The sequence below is a fragment of the Barbatula barbatula genome (genome assembly GCF_947034865.1).
Source record: "Barbatula barbatula genome assembly, chromosome: 2".
In the NCBI taxonomy this organism is placed as follows: domain Eukaryota; kingdom Metazoa; phylum Chordata; class Actinopteri; order Cypriniformes; family Nemacheilidae; genus Barbatula; species Barbatula barbatula.
Genome location: NC_136767.1, coordinates 26,674,130 through 26,699,325, shown reverse-complemented (window position 1 = coordinate 26,699,325; position 25,196 = coordinate 26,674,130). Strand labels below are relative to the sequence as shown.

General features: G+C 40.6%; 1 protein-coding gene across 2 annotated transcripts in view; it reads right to left on the bottom strand.

Annotated features, from left to right (window-relative positions):
- The window catches only part of sema4c (sema domain, immunoglobulin domain (Ig), transmembrane domain (TM) and short cytoplasmic domain, (semaphorin) 4C), a 41,948-nt gene extending 17,095 nt beyond the window's left edge, over positions 1 to 24,853 (bottom strand). For both annotated transcript variants that reach the window (XR_013787868.1, XM_079478692.1), the window contains exon 1: positions 24,384 to 24,853. The gene's annotated coding sequence lies outside the window, so the exon portion shown is untranslated. The remainder of the gene's footprint in view (positions 1 to 24,383) is intronic.
- Positions 24,854 to 25,196: the final 343 nt, after the last annotated feature.

The window sequence follows — 25,196 nt, the reverse complement described above, 5'->3', positions numbered from 1 at the left end:
CCTAAAAGGTTGTGCGAATTTAAATGTTCGGGGCGATAAGCAAGTTTGGAGGGGCGACCTCTCACCATCATTGAATGGAGAAGCGGACCGTGCTGGAGCAATCTCACCGCCATTGATTTCTGTTTTTCTTCTTTCATTAGCATGAAAAAAAGAGAGACAGAAAGCGTGCCAGATAACAAGTGAGAGATTGTGCCGATTTGCTCCAAATGGCTCAGGCCGTAATAGAGGGGCTGCAATATAGCAATTCGATGAGTCAAATCTCCCCTTGCATGCCACTTTTTATTGGATCGATGTGACACTGCTTTTATCAAAGTTGCGAGGAGAGGCTTAGTTTAACTCAGACTAGTGCAACAGGTAAATGAGATTCGAGAATAGTGTCTTATTTGTTAGATTAACTGATTGAGCAAATAAACAAAAAGCTTTTTTCCTGTTTTTAATTTAAAATATATATTCAAACAATTAATTGCGATTAATCGCATCCATAATAAAAGTTTGTGCTTACATAATATATATCTGTGCACTGTGCAGCATATTCATTTTGTTTTCATAAACACATACACGTATACATATTTAGGAATTCATTAAATTTATTTATTTATATTTACCAATAATTTTTATTATATATAAATGTTTTTTTATATTTTTCTCAAATATATGCATGTATGTGTATGTTTTTATAAATACAAAATGAATACGCATATGCACTCAGACATATATAATGTAAACACACATTTTTATTATGGATGCGATTAAACGTTTGACAGCCCTAGTTTGAAGATTACTTTATAACTGTATGCAATACATTAAAATATACATTTTGCATATACATAACATATTGCACATAGTTTTCCACATTACAAATCAAAAACCCCAAATGCACACGAACTGTAATAGGCAAAGTTATTGCGCTCCCTTAAACTTGACCCCCATCTTGTTTATGCACGTGTGTTATTGTTGAGTTTATCAATTAGCCTCTGCGGTCCTAACTGTAATCTCATTATATCCCAAAAAGCCGTCCAGTGCCCCTCACTGAGAGACTTCTGGCTGTGAGCTGTGAGAGGTTCATATGATCATGCTTGAACTGTGGAGGGATTATAGATCGAGCTCTAACAGCACACAGAGCAGAGGGGCCTCAAAGACCCTGTGCTCGGTCTTTGAAAAACAACCATGAGGCCACCAGAAGTGGTGAGTAGAAAAAGTTGCTTATCATGCGCAAATCAGGTGGAACATTCTAGCATGCACATTGGCATGAGCTGAGAATTTTACATTTCCATAATTATTTTAATTGTTTTGCCATTTGGATGTGCTAAACTTAAATGCAAAATTTGCTCATATATAAGCAAACATGTGACCCTGGACCACAAAACCAGTCTACCCCAACCCCATATTTTCACCAGTTTGAAAATCTGGAGGAAATCCAGAAAATATTGAGAAAATCACCTTTAAAGTTGTGTTTAACGCTCTCTATTGGCTTACCTAATATACTACTATACTAAACTTGAGGGGGTTATTTCCAAAGATCGATCATTTTGACCCATACAATATATTGTTGGCTATTGCTACCAATACCATCCTGGTTTTGTGTTCCAGGGTCACATATCGCAACAAATCAAACAGAATTAAAAACCTGATATTAAAAGAATGGACAGCCGAGTAACAATTGCCATCCTTTTACCCAACTAAGTGAACCGTGTGACACGGATGTATCGACAGACTTTTGCTATGAATCCTCCCTAAAGAAAACTGGGTTTTCCTGCGTTTTTAATAAATGTCCGGAAAAAGGGCAAAGGTTGAGTGATGACCAGCTTTGTGAGTCTAAAGCGTTTCCTGTGTCCTTTCAATCTATTGCCCACTCGCATTAACTTCCTCTTGTCTTCCTGTCAATAATAAGGTCTTCTCTGGAACAAACGTCTGAGCTCTGCGTTCCTCATCTAAACTACGGCCTGTTGACCCCCATGAGACGGCAGATGTCAAGGGCAATGGTGAGTTCATGACCGATGAAGGCAGGCCGTGAAGTGAAAGCCTGAACATACAAAAGATGGAAAAGAGGATGTCTCCACCCCTTAACATAAACACGTATTTCCAGTGTCACGCTCAAGATTTTTCCTCGCTTCTTCAATCGCTCTTGATCTCTCTCCTTTAATGAATATTAAACAAAATCCCATCGCATGTCAGTGGCCGGAGGAACGGGAAGGAAATTTCCCAACATCCTGCCACTTATCTTTGTACCACGTCAACAGTTCCAGAAAGTTACCACTCGACAGCTCAGCGTCATTGCAATGTACATACTGCTAAACGATACTGCCGTCAGCATATGATCTGTTTATTTCTGTATAAAATTAGACGACACAGTCATAACATGCCAGCGTGCTTTCAACCCCCTAGAGTAGCAGGCACGGATCTTTTACAGCCACGGAAGTGGGGCAGTAGGTGCCTCACCAACTGGCCTGTGGTATCAGGCAACACAAACCCTCTCAAGGTCTCAGTCCTGCCCTAAACCCCACTTGTTGCTGGTTTTAGGGCTTCCAAAACAATCTCAGGCTTTTGGAAAGAATGTCATATTTTTAAAGGTACTCTGAGAGCGTCTCAGACTTTTATAAATACTCTGAGGATTGGATTTCAGAGAGCCTTAGGTAATGCTGATTGGTCGTCTTTGTTTTTGACAGCGCCCGCGACCGGCGTGCAAGTGTTATCTGATGTGTTTTTCGGTGGAAGAAAGTGTGAACGTTGTTTTTTGGTCAGACTGCATGCGTGATGTAAGTGTGACTGATGATGATGGAAGCGGGACTGCGTGAAAGAGTGGGAGGCAGACAGCTCGTGCGATTTGAATGATGTGTGTGCGTGTCTGTTCTCGGACAACGACAAGCCGTGAGCTGTTTTATTAGTGAATGAGAAGAGATGAAAGGCTGATAATTAAAAGGAGTTTGATCAGCTGCAGGCCTGTAGGTGGTTACAGACGCATCCCACTTCCTGTTCCCCGGTAAAAAAAACCTCCTTCCTGTCATACCATGGCCTTCAGTCTGAGCAAAACATCTGCATTTCAAGTTCAAACAAAAGAGAAAAAAAGAGAAAGGTAATGAATGAAGTAGAAGATGCAGTTTTTTCTTCTTTGTTTACAGTTATCTCCTGTACATATCTCTGTTTGTTAGTATTCAAAATATGTACATGTTTCACAATGGCAATATCAGCTGTTTTGTTAAAAAACTATAACTTTTAAGCTGAAATTCAATCTGAATGATGATAATACATGATGACGAAAGCCTTGGCTCGCTAGAAACCATGTCCGTTATCAAGCATTTTCACCCCAAAATGGAAGCTGTGTCGTTTCCCAAAAAGCACCGGTTTCACCTCGTGGTATCTATACGCTTTGCTTCGACTGGTACAGAAAGTATGAACAATCCCTGCGTCTGAAATAGCCTCCTTTCATACTATATAGTAGGCGAGAATCGGTATGAATCATGAATAGTATTTCCGTATGCAAAAAACAGCAGGCGAGAAATACCAGAATGGTCTACTGCTTCCGCCGAGATGTGCATTAGAGGGACAGTACTCTATCCCATGATGCCACGGGAGCAGAGCAACAGTCAAGTTTCAAAAGTTAATAAAAAAGCAGAATACGAATGTCCGTTTTCAAATGTTAGCTCCGATAAAGTAATTTCTCACAACTAAATTATGTTTTTATCAACGGCGATGTAAAAGTTGTGTTAATAGGTCACATGTGAAAATGGGCATAAGGTCACATGACAGTAAAACATGGCGGATGCAGTATGTCCGAAATGTATTCATACTAATCCCGCTCATACTGTATTGAAATAATGGTCGAGTGATTATTCAAATTCAGAACATACTTTCACGGTGTGCGATATATGACACAGCTCAAGTTTTTATTCATTTATTTGTCCTATATTTTAACAGGATAAAGACTCACTGAGATTCAAAATCACAGAAGTGTCCTTGCTAAGATCAGCTGCCGAGTTTACATGACAAAATACAACAACAAGACATAAAATACTCAGTAGATCATAAAACATAATATCAGTAAAAACAGTTGCAGATCATTAGTTTACTCTCCAGTAGTAACATTTTAAAATGAGACGCCAGACCAAACAAATTCATCTCTGGAGTTTGAGCTAAATTATAGTAAAACGATAAAAAATACTGGTGGATGGCACATCAATCTTGGTAGAATTTGCTAAGAAATTGGGTTTATTTAGAAATGTATGATCGCAGACTTTGGGATCTTGGGAAACATGAGACAGATTGATCTCTTGTGAAATTCTAGAGGAGACACATGGGATATTAACCTAGTGTCCTCTTCTTTCTCTATTTAATCTAAATGCTCTATTGCTCATTCATTAAACAGATGATATTTATTTTCTACTGCAAACTCTGTGATAAATATAAATCTGAGCGGGTTTATTTTGTCATCATGCTTGGCTGACTGTAGTTTGTATGGCTCATTACCAAAATAAGTCAATAAACAGACATGAAATGTAGATTAGAGGTGAAACTTTATGAGAATAAAAAACCCACGTAGCAACATGAGAGATGTGAAACTAGCACAGTGGTCACTCTGTATAATTTTTAGTTGTAATTATACAAACCTACCACAGAATGCTACAAATGATCATTTATTTTATAGTCATGTGTTATTATTTCGCTCATTTACATAGCACTATTCTTGTTTCCCTCTCTCTCTTTTCAGATGCGGTCCATCTCTGACCTTGTTCCTGTTTTAATGATCAGGTTTAAGTGGATGCTGATGAGGGAACGTGTGTTTGTGCTCGGGAGACTGTGAGAGACAGTTCTGCAACAGTCACATGTTCCCTCTCTCTGCCTCTTGCCCCCCGGAGCCGAGGATGCTGGGATACCCTCTCTGACCCATCATTAATGCTGCATGTGTTCCAAATTCAATCAGCCTCATTAATTAAAATCGCGTCGTCTTGTTATCCGGCCAGTTTCACGTGCATTCCCTGCTCAGCTCGAGATATAACTTGATTCCACACCGCACGTGAGAAGGGTTTTAGTGCACGGCAGCACGTCGACAGTAACAATGCAATTAGTAGACAATGCAACGGTAACCACATTCGGGGCATATGGTCCCATAGGGGCCTTTAAGAGAGATGTGTTGGCCGTTGCAATTCTTTTAAGGACACCAAAAATCAGCACAGTAAATAGCTTTATACAACAGGATCGGATTCAACATTATGCAATAACGATTACTGTTGTGTTCTGCTGTTATGACTTTACCAATGACTGCTGGAGCACGTAATCGTTTTAGCAAAGAGCCGTAGCATGTTTGCGAAGCTGGCTGAGAGCCGATGACTATTCTGTATTTTGATGTGCGTACAATATTTTACAGGGAGACGGCAGCATTCCATCCTGCTATTGTGTAGTGTAGTTTCTATGCACACACCAACACGCACAGATCCTACATTACTGCATTTGAGATCACAATACAAGCCCCTGAAATATGTCAAATCTGCATCAAAATGATATGTAGAAAAACAGAAAGGCTGCTTTATTTATTTTGTTCCTGACAGTTGAGTTAATATATAAAAACCTAAAGCAATACTTACTGAGTATTATACAAAGGCTACATGCCTGTTCTTTTAAAACTGCAATCCATAACTTTTTACAGTAAAGAAATAAGGAGCACATTCAAAAAAGTTTATAGTAAGAAAATACTTATTGAGCAAGTACATAAAAGTACATCTATTTATTTACATACAAAAGTACATACAAATATGTATTTTCTTTTTATATTTGACTTTATTTTTATACCCGACTTTGTCTTAACAGGCGTAATTCGGAAATCAGACTTCAAATCCACTTGGCGATAAGCAAATTAATGTTTCAAACAGACATGGTGATAGAGAGGCAAAAGTTAAGCATAGTCTGTTAAATAGCACATTTCACAGTGTTAGTATGCAGGAAAAAAAAATCATAAATAGACAGACAGACTATTTAATGCAAATAAAAATACTGATGTGAAAAATGTGAGCAACCCCCTCCTGTAGCTGTCTTACTCGGGTTCAGCACTTTTATATGCTAATAGGCTGGAAGTGCGGCGTGCCCGCTGAGGTCCTTTGGGGGGGTTAATTGTCCTGTAGCTCATACTTTTTCCCTGTGTCTCTCTTTCTCTGCCCTACTGTTCCTGTCAGCCAGAGGTCCTGAGGCCAGAGGTGGAGAGGCTATTTGTATCCTCCAGTCATTGACATCCATCTCATTTAGTTAGAATAAGTGAAGGAAGAGCGAGAAGGCAGAATGCCCACAATCCACCTCAGTGGCCCTTTAGTGTTTCCTGTTAGAGGAGTTAATAGGGAGTCATGCAGCGCCGTTCAGTAATTGTCTAGTGATGCCGTACGATGTGAAACTGACAACTTCGCTGTGCTTGACACACTGTTCAATATGTAAAGAGAGAGGAAGAGAGCATTTTAGTAGACGATAAGAGAGATCAATAGAAGATCTGGTGTTGGTTCGGCTAATGTAAACAGGAAGGATCTCAATGACGGAAGGAAGCCGGATCGGGTTTAATCAACATCCAGCGTGTTCGTCTCTGGGAACGCTGGCATGCATTTATGCTGATTCGCGAGTATCTGTAGTCGCATTTCATGTTGGGACAAATTTATTTATTCGTTCTTTCCCTGCTGGTTTTGTTTTCCTTGTATTTCGCTGAGCAGCATCTGTTTCGAAATGCATCTATTTTGAGTTTGTCTCCGAGCGTCTGCAGGGTTGGCATGTTTGAAATGCATGTCTTTGGTGTCATTGATATGCGGACGCAGTAATCGGCTCCCTCTTTGACTTCTGTTCCTGTGAAGTTTTAGTTTCTTGTCTTCACTTCCTACTCCGTCTCTTCCCAGCCCACGTCAGAGTTCCCTCTTTATCTTTCTATTTCCTTTCTTCCCCCCTTTTATCATCTTTCTTGTCCTTCCCAGCATGTGAGACGACGTAAAGCTATTTACGATCAGCAACCAATGGCCAGACATGCCTATCCATTCACTTCCTGTATCCAAATGAGAGCCTCTGAGATGAAGCGAGATAAGCAGAAAGAAAGAGAGAGAGAGGGGATTGTTATTTTTACTCTTTTTGTTGACGGAGCGAGAGCCCCTCTTTTGTTGTGCGAACTTACAAGGAGGCAGAAACACAAATGACTGGCCTTGTTTTCGTGACACTGTTATCTAAGGCAATTTGAAAAAGTCTGAGGTCGTCAATTTAAGCGAATGCTTATTCTATCGCGGCAATTGCCTAGTGCGACAATAATATGTGTCTGATTTCTCTTGCATGCCCCACTACCCCAATATTACCCAAATCATCCCACTATCTCTCCTTCTCTCCACCTCCATCTTTCTCATCCCGCAGACCTATTTGCTTCATTGCTGTGTTCTGGTCAGAGAAAAGAAAGCTATCTCTGGAATAAATCACTTTTTATCTTTGACTAGCTTCTCAATAACTGTAATTTTCGTCTCATTTGTGCCCCATCCGTTTTATGAGCGCTCTCTCACTTTTGCTTCAGATTTTGTTCTTTCATTTGAGGCCAAGAAAATTTTCATTTTACAGTTTCTAAATGATTTTCATTTATTTGAAAATGTCTCTAGTGTCTAAGTCGTAATGTAATGTTGCTATAGCACTTTGGTTTACCGTAAATCTGGTATAAAAGAGAAGTTCAATGGGAATAACGAACCTGCAAATGTCACGAATGGCCAATCAGAATCAAGGATTCCAACCAGCCTTGTAATAACTAACATTAGCTAACAATGAACAATTTTTCAGCATTTATTAATCCTTGTCAATGTAAGTTCATGTTATGATACAGTTACTCATATTAGTTCATGGGACATTAACCAATGTTAACAGCAACAAAGTTTGATTTTAATATGTATTAGGAAATGCTGAAAATAACATGAATTAATATAAAAAAATCAATTTTAGTCCATGTTAGCTAATGCATTAAATAATTGTTAACAAATAGCACCTTATTGTAAAGTGTTACAAATACTGATCTAATTTTCTCTCACTCTCTTTTTATCAAGCTTGTTGCAAGGCATTCTGGGATGGCCACGGAGGATACACACCGCACTGCCTTGAAAAGGTAGATAGCTCACTAGATTTCAGAACGGAGCAAAAATGTATATGTATGTGGAAAAGTTTATGAATTTTGAATGTCAGGCAATGTTTTGCATGGCTGATTTCCAGTTTCATGTTAAATATATTGACTCTCTCCTGATCCCCTGTTCTCCTGCGTACCGACTGCAAAACCATTCCTTCCCTAAGTCTCCTCTCTCAATCTTCTGCTTTTCACTAAAAGTACCAGAGGACCTTTTTTCACCGACGTTCCTGTGGGGGTGTAAGATACACACACAGACAAGTGACTGAAGGTCACGGCACGCCCAGGGGTAAAAGGTGGGCGCTTTCAATCAGGTTAATGTCTCTCTCTAGAGTGTGATCTCTCTCTCTTTCTCTCTGAGATGGAAGCAAATCCACATGAAAGGGAGAGAGAGAGAGTGTAGTTAGAGATACGCTCTCATGAAAAGCTGTCATACCACGTCAAAGGAGCGTATAATACATGCATGAATCCATATCATGATGAGAATATAGCGGATGAAAGATGCATATGAGAGAGAGAGAGAGTCAGTGGGTATTGAATAAGACAGGAGGGGAAGTTTAAAGAGATTATGTTTCTGAACAGTTAGTAAACCTTTAACCTTATGATCGATTATGAGACATAGTAATATATGCCAAATCACGAGGCAAATGGCAAGACTTGTACACCCACATGCACAAAATTAACTTCTGCGAATATCTCATATCAGATTGCTTTAATCAAATGACCTGCAAACTCGATTTAGGCCATAATTAGAAGCATAGCCCATCTGGGAGAGCTATTGTGTGTGTGTTAGCCTGTCTGTTCAAATGTTTAACCCCTAACTGAAACTCACTCCGCCTCAAGTTGAAGCTTCCACACTTATTAAAAAAAGCTTTACGATACGTTTGCAACGAATGCACCACTAGAAGGAAGGAAATGTCATACTGTACGGAAAATAAATACGTGAACACAAACCCACCTACGAACAAAATGTCTAGCGGCACGTGTTGTGTGTGTTATTGTGCTCAATGTTGATTTTTCGAAATAGTCAGGTCATCCAAAAAGTCAATGTCCATTCTTTCGAACCTGCCTAAAAACAAAAATGCTCCAAAATGGTTCTGGGGAGAGGTTGGGGGTGTTATGGTTGAAGCAGCCGAATGCAAAAAACACCTGCACATTTCAATTTGAACTCCTAAGTTTTCGTCCAGCTGTTGTTCAACTTTTCACATACACAAACAAACATTTTTATACATTATCTGTAAAAAAATCTGTTTGTTATTCAAACCTGCGGAAGACTTGGTGCGCTTTCGCCAGTTCTTGATGGTTTTGTATTCGTATAATGTAAGTATATACCGGAGTTCGTCCAAATATGTGTTTTGCAGAGGAAAGAAAGTCATACAGTTTTGGATTGACATGAGCGTGACTAAATGATGACAGAATCTTCATCTTTAAATGTACTATCACTTTAATGCTATTCTACTACAAATCAATGTAGTTATACTTAAAAAGAATTTAAATGTGTGAAGAAACAGACAGTTCATAGCGACCGTAAAGCAAATACTAATCTATGAACGACATTTCGCCTCAATGACATCTTCTAAAGGAGAGTGTAAAACATTTATCCAACTTTTTTAAATGTTCAACATTTCTAACTCGACGTACAGCAAAAAACAAGTTGGAAGCACACACAGTGGCATTTTCCATGTCACTCACAATCACTCTCACCTCTCTTGAATTAGACATGTGTTGCCCGGCACGCTGTTTAAAATATCTCATTTAATAGAAAATCGACTATAGGCCACTGTGAATGAGCTTCTAAAACAGCGCCGCCGTATAAAGCCTTGGCCTTGAATAAATTCACTTCAATTTGACCACCTTTTCACCAATGCTAAAACACAGAGAGAGCAGTCAGAGCTAAATTAAAACATCCTTTTTTACGCCCCGAAATTGAGTGTGACAGAGGAATAATACGGGTGATTCATTAGCTGACGTCGCTGGCGCTAATCACAGCCGCGCAGAGCGGAGGGAGACACTGCTGAGTCATATGCCTTCTGATGCTTATCTTAAACCCAGTGGTTTTGCATTGGGTTTTGCTGGAAAACCGTCTCCAGATCAGCGCTGAGTGTTGTGTATGAGTCTTGGTTTAGTGCTGACTGCGTTAGCTCCTTATCTGAGGTCAGGCGTGCAGCTGCGGTTTTGGCTTGGGTTTCGTTGAGACGGGGGTCTTAGATCAGTGCTAAGTGCAAGAGTCTTGGTCTGGATCTGACCGTGATTAAGTGCCTTTTTGGAAAACACAATGGTGGTACTTCACGGCTCGCCCCTTGAAGGCTACAACCTCAGACTTTTAACCACTGGGCTGCACACGATTTGCTAATTGCAAAAGTCTTGATCTGGCTCTGACTGCACGAGTCTCTGTAGTATAATCATTTTGTACGTAAATAACATCTGTGAGTCCTAGTGTGCTTGTAAAAGCCCCACTATTGACCACTAGTTATTGTGTCCTTCATTTTTTACTGGGTGCATCTGCACAAGGTCAGTCGTAAGGCCATAAAAGTCTGTCCCACATAAGGGCGCCATTGTGGGTCAGCGAGGCAGGATTGGCGGCCGGCGTGTGTGCCGTCTTTGTTGAGTGACTGCACTCTTGCGTCGACCTTTGAACCTTCTAGAACCTAGTTATTCATGAGGTCATGATGGGCGACCCTGCACTTTAAATTAGCTCGCTGGCAAGCTGACCCTCACCCTCTCTCTTTTAAAAGAAAAAGAAAGAAACGGTGGTTGTGACACATATGAATATTAAGTTAGCGCAGTCACACAGTCGAGTGGGTTCTGGCTGCAGAGCGATTTGAGCCGATATAAGCTCGTCTGTGTTAACGCAGTGGGTTGCTTTTGTTATTTCTTTGACTGTGCCAAACGTGTGGGGAAAGAACCATGAAATACCCTCCACCTGCTGCCGGGCCTGGCAAGAAATTAGCAACCCACCAACCGGGCTAGTGTGGATAAGCTTACACACACACGCACGCGTGCGCACACACACACACACACACACTTTGACTAGACAGTGAGGGGGCGGAAGCTCTTTCTGAGATGCCGGTTGAGATTCAGTCTAGAGAATCTTCAGTGCTAAGATAGTTTATTCATGAAGCACCTTTTAAAAGTGCCATGCCCTTGGAGGCAACAGGCATTTCTCCTCGTAAAATTAATTAAAGTGGATTTCAAGCAGACTGATTTTGATGTCGTTTCGAGTTTCCTGTGTCTTTACCACATGATCCCTGATGTCCTTTCAATTAACTAGAAATGTCTGGTTTTATCTGTTACTCTCATTGAGTTCAAATCTAGTACTGTCAATGTTCTCTTGGATGGCATCTTTGGGTCTCAATCATTATGCTTCCCAAAACACATTTGCGGAGAATAAACGTTATTTTCACTACAGATGTTTGCAAAGATTCATTTATATCAGCTTGGTTGCCATAAGGTTAACTTCATGCACTAGCTGTTGAAAATGTTAAATTGTAACATAAAAAAACATTTTGTTTTGTTTTAAGGACCAATTTCTCATCACTCACTGGCTGGCACATGCTCAGCTGTAATCTCATATCCCTTTCGTGTGTGTCTCTAAGAACACAAAGATAGATCCGAAGTTTACCTTGATACAATGGGTATTTTAAATGCACTTTGGATAAAAGTGTTGGCCAAATCTGTAAATGTAAAAAAATACAAGAAAATCTCATGCATCATTTTATGTAGGATATATTGACAGAAATGTAATATAATATACACAACTATGTCTTCAGACGTGTGTTTAGACCTTACATAATGAAGCGTTATGTTTTTATTACCTTAGAATGAGCTATTTCTATCTACATACACCGCAGGTCCGCTTGCGTGGAATTCGCCATGTTGTTTCTACAGTAGCCCTTAACAGACAAATTACTCTACAGAGCGTGTTTTCTAAATCTCCTTTGGCAAAGAAGCAAAAATGTTCACACATCTTAGTTCTGTGTCAGCCACCGTAGTGCTTTCGAAAGGGAGGGGGAAGGGGTTGATTGCAACTCGCAACCTCACCGCTAAAGTACACTTGACCTTTAAAAAATACATGAAATGCAGGATAAATGGGTAGTTGACAAATGAACTGTAAATGTGTCCTATTGTAAATAAAAACTAACAATGAAATCTCTCTTAAGCTATTTTATATTTGGAATATAAATAATAATAATATAAAATCAAGTCAAGTCAGCTTTATTTATATAGCGCTTTTTTCAATTTTCATTGTTGCAAAGCAGCTGTACAAGAAAACATTGACTATAAGTAAAACATAAAAGGTTATGGAAGTCAAAACACAGGTCAAATATCAGACACACAATAAATTCCTATATGCAGTGTTAATTAAATAAGACTATCAAATTCTATTAGCCCCCCGGCCAGGCAAACAGTGCAAAACAGTATGCAAACGGTGGCGAGGAAAGGCTTGTATAAGCTTCTCTGCATCTGATGGTGACAGCATATGACGTAGTTTAGATATATTTTTAAGATGGAAAAACGCAATTTTACAGGTGTTGGCGACCTGGTTCTCAAATGACAGAGTACTATCGAATATAAAGCCAAGATTCTTAGCTGAAGATGAGGGTTTTATGTAAGATCCACTTCAGTTTTGTCAGACATTATTAACATTTAGTTTTCTACATTTTTGCTATAGGAAACATGTGCGTTATATTTGTCAACAACCCAAATGCAACATAGTTCACCCAGTACGAGTTAAAGTGTGTTTATGTTTAATAAGTCAGTGTTTGGTGCATGTGTTTGTAATTTAGGCTTTTAGTGTGCGCGCGTGTTTTAATCAAACTGTACAAACTAAGCAAGTGTTTATAGTCTTTATAAGCTGGAGATGATATATATTATAAAGTATGTCAAAGCATATGTGCCATATGAGAGTGGGTAGAGAGATTTTGGGTGGCTTTACTGGTACGTGTGTAGTATACAGTGTTTAGGAGGATCGCAAAGTAACTCTCTGGCTCCAATCCGAGCCTTTTCACAACAAACCCCTGGGCTGTGGGAGATTTATCCGACAATTTTCCTTATAAAAAGTAAAAACGAAACAAATCTCGTATTATATGTCCTCTGGGAATAAAATGAAGTGTTCTCGTACAGATTGTCAATTTCTTTTAGGATGTTCAGGATGCAGCTCTGTTATTGCAAGTGGTTTGTTTGACAGGAGAAATTACAATGTAAAAATTAGTTGCCTTGTTAGTTGACATTTTCAAAGGGGTAAACCTTACCACCCTGTATTACCCACATTTTTCTCAGGGACCTTTTCCACAATGACTGTAATTTTATTGTTTTATGTTGCATTTATTTCCTGATCTGCTTTTAAGAGCAAAAAAATCGAACAAGATTGAAGAAAAACAACAGATGGCGACTTTGTATGGTGCATAAAAAACAACATTAAGTCATTTGGTTTCTTTTCAATTGTTTAAAAAATCAGCTGGCCTTGCTTTTCGCACACGTTCAGCTCCGCTTTAAAACAATCTGTTCTCGTTTTTCAGTTTTTGATGGTAAAATAAATAATTTTCCTCCTAACCACGTTAAAATTTTCAACAGCAGACGTTTTCGCGAGCGCTGTGAAGGTCCGCCGATGTCCAAGGTGAGGAAGAAGAGCTCATGGGTTGGCTTTCCAAAGGTTACTGATATCTCACAGACTAGAGAAACCGGAATATTTTAGAGGAGTTTTATTCATGAGCTATGAATAATAGAAAAATGCACATATCCATTTCAAATAAGCTCACACTAACATGCTTTATTGACCGTTAGAAATGTGACGGCTCACACAAACACACACAGAGGTGAGGTGAGGTTGAGATGAGCTCATGTGTTTACCTCTGTGTCCATCCCAAAGGTAAAACAGAGCCGCTACACGTTATAATGAGGAAATACTACGGTTTCCAACACATCAGACTACTACAGTCCCTAATGTACCTCAACACACCTTCACGCTGTATAATAAAACATGACATCATAGGGAAGCACAGTTGACTCAATAATTTGTGCGTGTGGACTTTTTAAATAAAGTGAATCAACGTTTCTGTTGAAAAATCAGGTGAATACTTTGATGGCAGTCTGTTAGCACAGCCAGCGCATTTAGTGAATACTCAATGAAAGGAAACCAGCTGTTGTTTATCATTTAAATAAATGAAGCACACGCTATCGTAAGGTTAATCATGATATGGCTTGATTATCTCAAACATACAATGCAATACTCAGTGGGGAAGGTAAATAAGCAAGAAAAATGATTCATACACATGTGTAAAAGAATCTAAATATTGTGAATTCTACTGTTTTATATTCATGCTGTAATTTTTAAGAAAACAAATGAACTGTTGTTGAACTAGAGCTGTCAAATGATTAATCACGATTAATCGCACCCATAATAAAAGTTTGTGTTTACATAGTATATATCTGTGTACTTTGCATATTCATTTTATATTTATAAACACAAAAACATATACATTCTGTATATTTAGGAAATATTTATGCACTAAAGCCGGCTTAATTGTTTTATGCAAGAGATCATTTTGTTTTTGCATTTAGAGATTTGGCCAACACTTTTATCCAAAGTGCATTTAAAATATCCATTGTATCAAGTCGCGTTTTTCTAGTAAACATAATCTTGGTGTTGCCACGGTCAACCAATTGAGCTACAGGAATGTAATTTTGTACCGGAATCGCGGACATTCTTAAAAATGACCTCGGCATGTTTGCTGAGATTCACAGAGGTAAACTTCGGATCTATCTTCGTGTTCTTAGAGACACACACAAAAGGAATATGAGATTACAGCTGAGCATGTGCCAGCCAGAGAGTGACGAGAAGCAGATGAAAGGAACTGACAGACTCTGAGAATAAAAGAAAAACACAGAGAGGGCAGATGGATGACACACAGAAAAGACAACACAACAAGAACAGAGAGGTGATAGACAGAGAGAAGGGAAGCTAAAGAAGCCAAGATAGAAAATAGAGGCACTGCATTGAGAAAGAGGGAGTTGGTTTATAGTGCAGAGAATGAAGTGAAAAGCAAATGAAATCCACAGAGGGCGAGTCAGAGAGAGAGAGAGAAAGAGAGGTCTCAGAGGACGCAGATGAGGTCATCTTTATTAATAACATCACTACTAATACAGACAGGCAGACCGGTGGGTGCGTAGACAAATTTAATAGGACAATATGTTCATGCTCATGTCCCCTGCGTGTGCAGCTCTGTTCTATCTTTCAAAGCTTCCGAAATGAAATGAAACATTGTGGTTGACTTGGGACGCTGTGTGGAGCCGGGAGATGTTTTGGTACCACTGATGGGACAGGAATGAAGTATGAAAGTATGTATATAATTTAGCATGAAATAGTATTTTATTATTATGTGTTCGGTTTTGGATAAATTACATTTATAATCAACTCTAGTTGATTTAAAGTCTCCATTTTGTGGCATTATAGGACTGCCTTTTCCACAATGGCCTACAATTTGGCAAAAATGTCAGCATAAAGTGCTACCTCACCCAAACATGCCGTCATTTATTCACCCTAATGACATTTCAATCCTGTGTGTCTTACTTTCTTCCATTAGGCACGAGAGGAGAAATTCTGACTATTGCTGATGTTGCTCTTTCTACCATCGAGTGAAGTAAATGGAAATCTAGGCTGTCGCTCCCTAATATCAAGAAAAGAAAGTCAGGAACACGCTGAATAAATGATGTCAGATAATTTGGGGTGAACGATGCCTTTACGCTGCTGTCTAACATTTGAAAACACCTGTCACGTCGGAAGCCCTGTCTTGCCTTAAAAGGCAGCCTACGGAGGCAGCTCACTAGATGTGGAACAGAGCTTACGTGTCATTGTGTAGAAGTTTGTGTAGATGAACGTTGCCCCTGTTATAACTCAGCAGGGCCGATCTGACAAAGAACACAGCATAGAGAACAGAACCACGAGAAAGAAAGAGAGGTTACACAGGGTCACGTGGTGGTTGGAAGCTTGGATGGATTAGCGGCACATCTGTCAAAAGCTAACAGAGAGAGAGAGAGAGAGAGAGAGAGAGAGAAACACGCGCTGCTCTCTTACTCTACGGCAAAGCCAACTGCACATTTTACAGTCATGACAGTGCATGGTATTTCCAACAAGTGTGTATGTAGTCAAACTTTTCTAAGTTATAATAATTCATTCGAAGAAGAAAATTCTGTCATATTGTACTCAGACTTCTGCTGTTCCAAACCCGCATGACCTTCTTTCATTTATAATGCACGAAAATGAAGTTCAGCGCAAAGTTTAATCTATTCTCTTTGCAATGAAAGTGAATGGCGAACTGGATCTGTACAGCTTAAGTGAAATTGGAGAGCTGTGGTGTAAAGAAACAGATTTCAGTTCCTCCTAGAGTTTTCATATAGCTTAAGAAGACTTCGAATGCAAACAATTTTAAGACGAAGCTTGACAGTCTCCGATCTCCATTTACTTCCATCGAATGAAAAGCAACGTCCACATCCTGCCAAAATTCTCCTTTTTTGTTTGACAGAAGAAAGAAAGTCATACACCTTTGTAAGAGTAAATGATGGAATTTTTACATCTGAGCTATCCTCTAAAACGAATCTTACCTACAGCTACTGCTGTGTATCACTCCCCCCCCCCTTCTTTCTCTTTTCAGGAGTCTGTCAGTAGATGAGGATTGAAACTCTATATTGGTTCCTTTATGGGCTGCTAGTCCAGACTTCTCCAGACTGGTAATGGATCTCTAATAGGTAAAGAGCTCAGAAAGAGGAAGCTGAGGCCCCTTTCTGCTCTGCGGCTCACGCGCAGACACACTCAAACCCTCTCCCACTTCGCTCGAAATATATTTAGAGACGCCTTTCGGTCAATGGCCTGCTAATAAACTGCTGGTAAATGCTGTTAAGTGTAAAAGGCGCTATTAAAATCCGCTACGGACCCAGAGCCAATCAATGACTGTGAAATTCTCCAATTCTCGGTACGCGTGCATCTTTAAATTGATACGTGCGGGGGCGAGATGATTGTGTTAGCATGCCCTTTAGAATTTATTTTTTGTGGGGAAAAATATGTCGGAGAGCCAGGTAGAGGGATGAGAAAAAGGAGACGATGGTAAGGGATGCTGGCGGGCTGGCCTGGGGTCAGTGCCGTGGAGTACAAAACAAACGAAAAGCAAAACTAGCAGTGGAGAGCACTTCAGGTCCCCTCCGGAGAGAACGGAGGACACCTGCGCTGCATCCGTGATTATGATTGTGTCTTAGGAAGCCAAACACACACACGGAATCTAACTTCAAACCATCATTTCTCCCGGAAACCTTTATTTTATAGATGATATATGTTTTATTTTAAATGAGTCAAGTAGCGCTCAAATGATACCCATATGGATTTTCAATGCATGATATATAATCACATACTCCAGCCTGCTATAAAACACTAATATGTAACTGATATCTCTACTTTCAGGTATGGACTAATGGAGTGAAGCGCTACAGATCACCCGTGACTGCCCGCGCGCAGCTTAACCCGCACGCACAATACAGCTTTGTTAACGCAGGCAGGAGAAGCCCACCGCAACAACACAAGTGTACACAAGCGTCACGCGGTGAACAGCCGTGAGATACGTTCTGTCAGACAAACACCTATGCAAGCACAGCCACAGCTAGGGTTTTAATGGTAAGCCTGTGTTATTAATTAAATAAATGCTCCCCGCGGGAGGGGGAGGCGCTTGGATTGTGCGAATTTAATCATCACACATATAACGGCTTAAGAAGGGAGAGAGAGAAAGAGAGAGAGGGGTAAACTGAAGCCGTGATCGCTCTCTTTTTCTGTCTACAATGTAACAAAAGCTTACATTTTAATCAAAGGAACACTGTGAAGTAGCAAAATGAGATTGCTACTATTATTGCGAAAATAGTTGAGATTGCGAGAGTGTGTTGATCGTTCCCATTGTATTGCAGTGCGACAAAACTAGATAGCTCCTTTTATAAATCAGTGTAGCAAATACACTGCAAGCAAATGCGAAACAAAACTGGATCACGCATCGATTATAATAATTGCTGCAATACAGTTTTGTAGTGTTGGGTGTTTGACCTACAATATGAAGAGAAAACAAAGAGAGGGCAGAAAGGTAACCATGGGACCTTGCTGGTTTCTCCCACACGTCTTTCTCCATTATCCGTCAACCGCTTTAAAAAAAGATGCTTTATTGATTTTCTCACGTGCAGCAAAGCCGCTGCTTACAGGGGGGTTTTCTCTCCCTCACACCCCTTATTTCGCCGCGATGCTATATGATCATAATGAAGAGAGTTTTTCTCACTCCGACTTCTATTTCTCGCTGCAGGAACTTTGCTTAATAGGCGCAAAAAATAAGCTTCTAGATAAACTGTTCCATGTGTGCTGGAGAGGTGAAATAGAGCTGGAGCAAATCAGAGAGAGAAAGAGAGCGAGCAGGCCGCACGTGGAAAGAGTCTATTACAAACACACAGGAGCACTCGCCGCAAGGATCGGGGGAAAATAAGACTCACTGGAGGGAGATAGAGATGGAGAGAGGGACCGTAAGAGGAGTGACGGAGGAGATTGATGCCGTTATCTCTGTTTCTCAGGTCCAGCGTTAATAGTTTACTTACATACACACACGATCTGGCCTTTTCTGGACAAAAACCTCTCCTCGAACTTTCTTTTTGTGCCAGCTCTCTCTGTTTGAATTTCAATTTCATTTTCAAGAGAAAGATATTTGGAAGAATTGCTTGTAACCAAACACATCTTGGCCAAAGTGAGTACCAAAGTAGGAATGCTTTATACATTTCTTAGAAGATATTTAAAAAATGTATGTAAGCAAATCGTTTTGGGGCACTTTTGACTACAAATGTTATTTTTCCTACTATGGTAGTCAATGGTGGCCAAGAACGGTTTGGTTACATGCATTCTTTCAAATATCTTTCTATGTGTTTATCTGAAGAAATAAATGTATACGGATTTTGAACAGCTCGAGGGTGAGTAAATGATGAAATAATTTCTATTTTTGGTTGAACCGTCCCTTTAAGTATGAGCATTTGGATAAAATGACAGGTACTTCATGTGCACATCCATCTATTAAAAGGGTTTAAATTTGATGTATTTGCCATCTTTTCTGCCAGCTTTATTACATAGAAAGTGAACTACTACTACTACTATTACTTCTATTTCCTTTTCTACTCAACTTATATATAACGCAGCTTCGCAATTATAGAAATAATTAAATATTGTGTGAAAACAGATCTGAAATATGAATATTGACACGGTCAACATTTCATTAGTGACCCAGAAAAGCAATATCTCTTATTCTAATATACCCTAGTTTTTTTTCATAATCTTAAAACATATCTTTATGTTTACATTGGCTTTGGAGTTCTGTATTTTTAGTACGCGCTTCTGGACCTCTTTATAGTCTCTCTCTGTTTGAGTGACAGAGCTGGTGTTGCAGTGTGTGAGAGACGCAGTAGGAGGTGTGCAGCATGTAGCCGACCAGGGTTAAAGGTCGTCCTGCAGAGGAGGGGGAGGGGCTCGTATTCGCTCTCTCTCCAGGCTCTAATGGTCCAACAGCTTCGCTATTGTTACACCACACACATCTGGGGGATCTACAGTACATTGGTCGCCCGTGATACATCTACAAACGGGCAGAGAAGTCGCTGTACACCAGGAGGCAGCAGTCTTGGGGTGGTCCGGGCATGAGAAGGGAAGTGCAGGGAGTTTTTTGTAGACAAATCTCCCGAGGGAGGAAGGGGGTAAGGGAAGGGGCCGAGGCCAGCTGTGGAGCCTTTTCCCTGGCTGTTTCTGCCCCCGCGGCAACAAACTGCTACTTTTATTATGTGCTGTTTCTTATTCCCAGAACGAGTGCGTGTCGGTGAATGCTAGTGTGTGTGAATGTTTGTTCCTCTGCCTGTTTCCTGCTGCTAATGGTCCGGACTTGGAGTCACACGGGAAGGTATTATGTTAAAGGCGATACAACACAAAACCAGGTTCTTTTCTTACAAAAAAATGCAAAACTGCTAGATGGTTGCTAGAGCGTTGCTAGGTGACCATCTCCAAATCAGATTTTCTGGTCCTCAGATATGGCTCATGTTCCTTCTTCAATCTAAATCGGATATACTTTTTGTTCATCTTATCAGGAAATTGCACAGTTTAGAAAGGTATCACAGTATGCCACTCTTCAACATGATGATACGCCATAATTTGACGTATCATTCGACGCCAGTACGGTGCAGAATGACTTACGTACGTAGTTTAATACTTCGGATCAGGCGTTTGTTCAAATCCTCAAATCCTCGCCTTAGTAAGCAGCTGTGCACTTATAATACAAACCATAAAGCTGAACTGGAAAAACAGAACACCAACTGCTTATCTGGGCAGATGGATCTAAAACACACTGCCACGTTTGCATTACGGCACGACCTAAAACCTGCACAGAGATTCACCGTCCAAACTGCGCGGAGTAAACATTTGTCCCAAATTGTAGGTAAAGTGAGATAAACAAGCCAGATGCAACGAATCAAGCCTGAAATACATTAGGACAAACATCTGTTAGGAACTGAGAATAAACATAGAAAAAGATAGAACGAAGGAAAGAGAAAACGGCAAGGAGGAAGAGAAAAGCAAAGACATGGGCTTGCTCTTCTAAACAACGTTTCTGTAAACAACGTTCCGAAAAGGACTTTCACAAAAGGAAATCATTGATCTGCCTTTTTAATGCAATCCAGCTTCTACCTGTGCCTGCCGGGCGTCCAATAGAGCAAAACAATAATCTGACCCTAAATCGAGGTCCAAAAGGAGCTGTCACGTGACAGTCTCATACATATACAAAAAAGCCCGGCTTGAAAAAATCACTAGTGCGGCCTGCAGCGAGGGACACTAAAATAGCAGATGGTCGATACCGGTCATTTGCTAGCAAACGAGAGGGCCTACGCTGTCCACCTTTACCCTCTTCGCGGTCGTCCATATGTAGCTCGTAAAAGATGGATCTGTCTCATCGTGGGTGCTAGAAAAAGCCCCAGGGTGAAGAAGACGGCAAAACATGAGACGCTGTTTAAGACGGCATCCATGCGGCGATGAGCTATGTATTTTTAATGTCTTTGTCTATGGGAACTTGATTTTTGAATCAGAAACTCATGCCTGTATCACTTTCACAGCTTTGTGTGGTTGTGTTTCACCACCTATGGTCCACAGCTGCGCACACACGGACAAACACACGCACGCAATGCATCATTTCATTCCAGCATGGGCACACACTGGGGGATGGTGGAAATTAAGCATAGTACCCTAAAGGAATAGTTCACTTAAAAATGACAAATTTCTAGCCTCATTAAGAGTATGATTGTCTTTTTTTCTGAAACCCTAGCTATATACAAATATTGTTTTGATATCTTCCATACAATGAAAGTTCAAAGTGACTGGAAACGTCAGTATATAATGAACCAACTAAAAAAGAGAAGACCATCAGAGGTCCATACAACAGATAATCTCGCCCTCCAGTGAGCGGTTTACTCCAGAACTGCTTTGATCAGATCATTGAATCGGTGAGCTGAACAAATCATTCAGTCCTATTTCTGAACCTCATCCACAGATCCATTGAAAATAACTAGAATCAATGATCCGTTAACTGATGCCTGAGTTCGGTTCACTGAATCGATCCCTTTTAGAGCTGAAAATATTGAAACTGATGCTAGAAACGCCATGCAGATTTCTCTTTTTGTGTTCTTGTTGTAATAAGAAAATGTTCACTTTTGGGTGAACAGAACAATTCCTCACTAATCTACACATGCACGCAAGCTGCATTTAAAAACACACACAGACTTTCTTTCAAACACACGCAACCTCCCTTATATTTGCAGTGCGGCTCTTAACGCACTCTTCCTCATCCCCTTATCCAAACATCACCCCTGTCCATCTCCCTGCTGTTTTCACTCGCCCATCTCAACAGTAGAACCGTCCGCCCGCATCCACTCGAAACCACGCACTCGTGACCTCACCGCATGACCTCACTCCATTTCTACACGCCTCTCCTGAGAGCCCACACCTGCAGCGCCATTACAAACATAGTTGGTTGCGGGTAACAGCATAGTGATGGAAAATAATCAGGGGTCCTTTCAAAAGGGTCAATATGCGTCGCTACATCACATCAACTCCCAGCTGAGAGAGGACAAATAACCCTGGTGTGGCTTGAATAGAGAGCATTTACAATAATCCTGAGGATGAGGAAGGTGCACACAAGATGCAGTATTGCAATTGTCTATTGATTTCCATTCCTTGGGGAGAGAAGAGAGACGTCCCGTTGGTCAGGACTATAAGCAGCGTGTGGTAACTGCTGGACCGTGCTCAACACGTATGTGCAAAACGGCATGATGTTGGGTCGTACCCAGACCCGAGGCCAGAACATGTGCTTGGTGACGTGAGTGCTGTAATCCAATAATTCATTATTGTGATAGGAGTTCCTGCAGGGGCAGAGAGTGAGAGCTCTAGTGATCAGAAGCGCTTGGCGAGGTTTTTGAATTCTGCACAGGTACTTATTTCTCTTGGCACTGTGAAATCTACACGTTGTTGACATTATGATGTGCGTTTGACAAACTCAAAAAATGATGATATATATATGATAGCACCTGGCTTTATATTAAAGATATCTACAGTAGCGTTGTTTATGGTTTAAACTGGTCACATTCTGGTTCTTATCTTAAACAGCTTTTTAATCTTTTAAGCATCACTTTTAAAGAGCTATTTTAATCTGACCCAAGAATATATTAGTGATATCAATGTACTACGGATTAAACATTTGTTGCTTGGATAACAATCGGCAGCGAAGCCATTGTCTATCCCTGTCCTTTCGAATTCATCCCGTCAATCTACTAAACCATGTATGGGAATGTGTGTGTTGACTACTATTGACTATTGACTAAGGAAGGATGTGAGTCCATTGTAACACAACAATGAGAAGATCTTCCCTCCAGGAGCTCAATTTGACTCTCAATGGATTTAAGGAACATCTGGACCGAAGAGTCTGTGGACGCCCAGAAAGCTATACTCTCCCGGTTGCATTTTATGCAAGAACGCTGTCCAGTGATGGCTGGAAAACAAACATGAATGGAGCTCCATTTTACAGTAACATCTCTGCTCTCTCTCCCCGGTGTTCGCAAACAATGACGACGGTGTCACAATACAAATAAACAGCATTGTTTTAGGCGTCCAGCCTCTTCTATGCTTACAGAAACTGTTTGAATCACTATATTGTCACAGACAAGCAGTGCCGTGCTACATCATCATCATTCTATTCTATGACGTCACAGAGAAACAATAAAGCTAGCTTTAAATTCCCAGTCACATCCTTTTTTCTCAAAGAAAAATATGCTAATTATATATATATATGTGTGCATCTTACCTTGCATCACCCTTTGGCATTTAAGATTTTAATAAGGACATTTTTGGCCAATTTATAAACCGGTTTTAAAAGGTTTCTGTGGGAACGCTTTGGGTCCACAAGTGCAAGAAATTCAGCACACTTCACCTAAGAACCCCGTATGTAAACCATTTTCCGCCCGAATGAGCGTCCAGTTTATTAAAACACGAATGTCCACTCCACGAGCGCCTGGTCACGCTGTAATTATTCTAATCTCCTTTATGCAGCGCGCGCTTCATTACAGGCGAGAAAACGCGCTCTGTTTGTGTCAAAGCTAAAAAAAACGTCTGGTGGCCAGTTCACATCATGGTCTCGTGACGTTACTTTTGCATTAAAGTTTGACAGAATCCACGCATCTTTTCTTTAGTTTATAGTAAATACAGTCCGAGTGAGGAGCGCTTTTTGTTGTGCCGTGAACGTGGCAGGGACGAACATGTTATCGCACTGTGAAAAAAGTGCTGAGGTTGGGTGTAATATCATATAAACTAAACAATCGTTTGTTTTGTGATGTACGTGTGCTCCCTCACTCGAACCTGGTGCGTAAAGACTTCAATGTCTTCTTTGGCACGGTGAGCAGTGGGCAGTCTTTTTTCGCTAAGTTATATTCATCGTCAGAAACTGCTTTCGACAATGTCAAAATCCTTCATGTTAAACCTTTATCTATAAACAGTAAAAGGCAACAGTTGGAGCTTCGCCGACCGACTTAATGAAGGTATCGAATATCCTTTCCTCCCCCATCGCTTTCACAATAAACTTAAAAACAAGATACCTTTCAGCGTTACATCAGTTTATAACGGCGTTTAATGTTGCAACGATAGCACGTTGCAACAATCCAGCTGTATTTGTATTGGAAGCAGCAAACTTACCTTTAGTGACTCGGTGCGTAACGCAGGGGCTGTCAACACGTCCAAAAACGTACGAAAACGCACTCGGCGGTTCGTCTCACAACGCCATCTCAAAACTCGACCAACAAATTCCACATTTTCCAAAGAAAGGCGCTCAGTTCCTTCTGTTTTTCCTCATGCTTTCTGTCTCTGACGGCTGGAGGATCGAGCGGTGCGATGGTCGGTGTCGTTTTACGCAGCGCAACTCTCTCCGTTTACTCCCTTTGTAGTGGTTAGGGAGGGTGTCAAAACCCGTCCAGATCCACTTCTTAAAAGCGGTTCCCCTGCGTTTCACCAACTCAAACCCAACACCGCCCTTGTTAAAGTGAGGCTCTCTGATTCATCAGCCAGAGACAAACGTGGCTCAAAAGATGAGAAGCGCAGCTCTCGAACATACCACACACACACGCGCACGCACACCCACACAGACACACTGCAATAGAGGATATACTGCCTCCCGATGGGTATCCGTAAGCGATGAGGCGGACCGGTGCCTTACAAAAGCAGTACAAACAGGTCCCCGCCCCAACCACTCGCTTTCGGGAACGGGACGGGAATATCATCATACAACGTAATAAAGACAAACTAGATCGTTTGACAATTCTCACACGTGCTTCTTTGCCTTACTACACGAAATAGTTTTTTTTATTTTGAAGATAAAATCACAGTATGTCAAACTGTACAATTTCAAATTTCAAAAGTAAAATGTAATAAAATAACCTGCCCAACAGACTCAATGTTTCGCTATAGTTTTAACAGGCCTATAATAGGTGAGAGGTAGGTAGGTAGGTAGGT